This window comes from Clinocottus analis, unplaced genomic scaffold, assembly GCF_023055335.1.
Source record: "Clinocottus analis isolate CAN_PGR_092001 unplaced genomic scaffold, fCliAna1.0.p SCAF_10, whole genome shotgun sequence".
Taxonomy (NCBI): domain Eukaryota; kingdom Metazoa; phylum Chordata; class Actinopteri; order Perciformes; family Cottidae; genus Clinocottus; species Clinocottus analis.
In genome coordinates, this window is record NW_027175821.1 from 13,562,235 (window position 1) to 13,566,093 (window position 3,859).

Below are 3,859 nucleotides of genomic sequence, written 5' to 3' on the forward strand. Positions count from 1 at the left end.
GTTATTTTCTCTTTGTTTTGTCAGTTGGATTGTTATAATGATAGCTTAATTGAATATTCAGGGACGAACTCCCTCAGGCGTATTTCAAATTATCCGTTTTGGTTTCAGACATTTTACTGGATAAATGTCTTTTTTTTTTTTAATCACAGATAATTTGCCCCTTAGAGAAATCGTAAGAGGAACCATTTCATTAATCTGTTCTGTACCTGAGGAAAACCTTTTTACATTCAAACCCAAATAAGCTTTTATCTCACAGCAGTGTTGGCAGTTGTGATTCAGCACTATGAAGAGTGAATGATGGGAGTGGTGGTCGAGGGTGCATATTACGTTATCACTACACCGCTGGTTCAAGTCTACATGGTTCCCTTGATGCACATCGCCACGTTTACTCTCTCCCCATGTCACCTGTCTGTCTCCACTGTCAAGCTTTTGAATAAAGGTGAAAATGGCACAAAAACATATATAAGATTTAGTGAAAACAACTGAATTTTATAATAATTCGCCCACAATGTTTGTAATGCTTTTGCTAAATCAGATCTTTTTCCAGGCACAGACTGAAATGCATTGTTGTGTGTGTGTGCAATGGGATGTTTGTTTGTGCCTGAAGATCTGATTATTCGAAATATTTTAAAGGACACTGACGAAGCTGAGAGTATTTTTTTTTTGGGATGTGCGTATACTTTTTCCCGACGTAGCAATCAGCCTTCCCACTGATATAAAGCATGATTTGATCTCCTGTCAAGGTCCATTCACTCGCTTGTTCTGGAGCGTCCGATCGTCTCACGCGAGCTTTATCATCAGCAGCGTGACTCTTTGAGGTTGTCTTGTTCTCTGTTGATTCCACGCTTTCAAGTTGGAATATGGCACTTTTGAAAGGAGAAATAAAACAATCTTCTTCTTACAAATGAAAGTGTTCAATATATAAAAAATAAACACACTCTTGTGAACTTGAACACACAAAGTGTTTTCGCCGCCACGGCCTTACTCGGTCTGGAATGACCAGCAGGGTTCGGCGGCTCAAGTCTTACATAAATGTTTCTCTGTAGCTGGCATTACTGCGTCAGTGCACCGCTATAGAAGGATTTAGTATTTATAGTCTCACTTTAAGCCATAGTGGATGAGACATGCTCAGAATCTATCAAGTCAACTGCGCTCAACTCAATCTGCTGATGACGATGGTTCGGTTCAGTAGAAACTCCAGCGCGAGAGGAACAGTTCGTGGACCTTTTGGTTGGTTTTGTCTGTGGCCAGAAATGCATTCTGAGGTCTGTAAATGTTAAAGTGACTTATCTGTTAACTCAGACATGCAGGGTTGTCTGACTTTATGTCATCCACTAGAGGGAAACAGTGAGAGTGACTCTCTTAATATTCAATATTAAAAGTGAAGGGAGCATTTTGCTGCCTGTTTCTCGTACTGTATCTAATCTCATTAAGCTCAAATACATGAGTAAGTCGGGACTTTACTGTAAAAACTATTTCACCTCATGTTCTACTGTTTACTCATAAGAAAAAAGACATAGCTCACCTTCAAGCCCTTGTGAGCTGTTGTGTGGTTACGATCTCGCCTTTCTGAAAGGCCATGTTGTGTTTTCTTTAATAATAGAGCATCAATATCTTGAGTACCCCACAGCTCTGTTCATGGCCCCCAAAAGTCAAGTCATGTCTTGCTTCCACAATCGGATACACTGAGACGCTGGTCATCGGCCCAGCTCGACATGAACACCAGTTTGATCAATACAACTCTGTCTTTTCGTCAGCACAGTCAAACTCTGAATTTCTTTCACCGATGCAATACGAAGCTTAAATATGGTCTTGTTTTATCCATCGCTGATGCAGACATCCTAATTCAGGCCTTTGTATCATCAAGTCTGGATTATTGTAATGTTTTGCTGTCGGACCTGCTGCCTGCAAGAACCAGAAGTCTTCAAATCATTCATAACTGCAGCTGGAATGATCATAACTTGTCAGTTTTAGCTACTTATCCATGTCAGATCAGACTTCAAGGTGCTTCTGATAACTTACGAAATTGTCAATGAAAGTGCCCAAACCCCTAGTCCCTACAAGTCTGATCTCTTTACACCATATAGTCCAATCAGCACTCTGCTGTTCCAATACTGGGCTCCTGTCTGTCTCGTAAGTATAAAGAAATGAAGTCAGCAGGCCGAAGAGCCACATATCACACACCCTTCCTCTGGAACAATCCGTCTCGATTCTGTTACGACGCTTCATTTAGTGGCTTATTCTCTACTTATCTGGCTGGCGGTGTCAGTCTCAACGTTTACCGTAAGCCCTGTAGTCGTGCGGACAAAAATAATATAATCCTTCTGAAAGCCAGTGGTTCTCAATAACCCTGTTCTCAATCCCTTTTTGCGTGCCTGTGCGCTCTCGTTCTCTCCTGGCTGTCAGTTCCTCATTCCACATGTCGAATCTGTATCTCTGTTCTCAGAGATTGAGCCTCTCCTCTTGTCTCCCTCTGTGTGTTTGTTTCATTCTCATCTGCATTAAGGGCAAGCAAGAGATTTGCTTGTGTGATTGTGTCGCTTGTATTCTTTCCAGGTCACACAGGTTCGGTCAGGCTCAAGCTGTGTGGAGACAACCTGGATGCTCCTTGACGTCCTTCTGGATCTATCTCTTTTTCAGAAACAGCATGTTCACATTCTGTGTATCACTTTGTCATATAGATTGTCTGCTTTGTTATGTTATGTTTGTTTTTCTGTACACAATGTCCCTCCCCAGTTGCTGCTCCTCCTAAGCTTTCTTCCTTTTTCCCACATTATAGTTGGTTTTTTTTGTTTGGGGAGTTTTTTCATATCAGAAGCGATGGTCAAAGGGCTTTTTAGTTCCTACAAACTATTTAAAATGCAGCTTGTAACTTTAGTTGTACCAGACACGATGGAGCCTCATGCAGTGAAGTAACAGAGCCAAATATCAGGAGAGGGCATCATGTGAGACAAGTTAAGATCTCTGTTTCGCCGACAGGACAAGCTGTTCCGCCATCGGACATTTAATACACAAAGAGTGAATGTCCACATAAAAGTCTTATGTTAATTGCCTACATTTGATATTGTTATTTATTACGGTAAAATAATTTACTTCACTTTAGCTAATGACATTATTTATTTACAAGAACGGCACAAACATAAGCAAAATGAATGCTTAGAAATGTCACAACAGTGCCATTAGTTCACACGTATTGATCCGTTTTATTATATATTGAAGCTAAACTTTAATTTTCTATCTTACGACAAAAAATTAAGGAATGCATCTAAAAACTAATTCAAGGAAAAGAAGCGTATTACTTCTAATGCCACCACTGTCTGAGCCACTATAATATACTGAGATACACCATTTGCCCTGGAGCATATGGGCCTCTATGTGTGTGTGTGTGTGTGTGTGTGTGTGTGTGTGTGTGTGTGTGTGTGTGTGTGTGTGTGTGTGTGTGTGTGTGTGTGTGTGTGTGTGTGTGTGTGTGTGTGTGTTATTGTACTGGGATGTGACATACCAGTCGTTTCCCCTTACAGGCCCTATAGTACAGATGGTCCTACCCTCAGTGAAACCTGTGCAGTCCCTCGAGGTTACTAGAGTTCAGTCTCTGCTGTGTCTCACAGCAGTGATCGCGTGTTGCTGCTGCCCGACTTGAGGCAGTTTAATGTATTTTTAAATCTGATTAAAGTATTTTTATAACCTACTCATAATTGCATATGGGGATTCTAAAATAAAATTTAAAAAAAATAGTTTGGCACCTCAAACTTTAAAATGTAGTTGTTGTTTTTTTTACTTTATCCAGATGGTTCAAGCTTTACAAAGTGAAGCGATCATGCCTCTGTAAGTTTTAGCAGTCTTTGGGAAAGCTTGACTT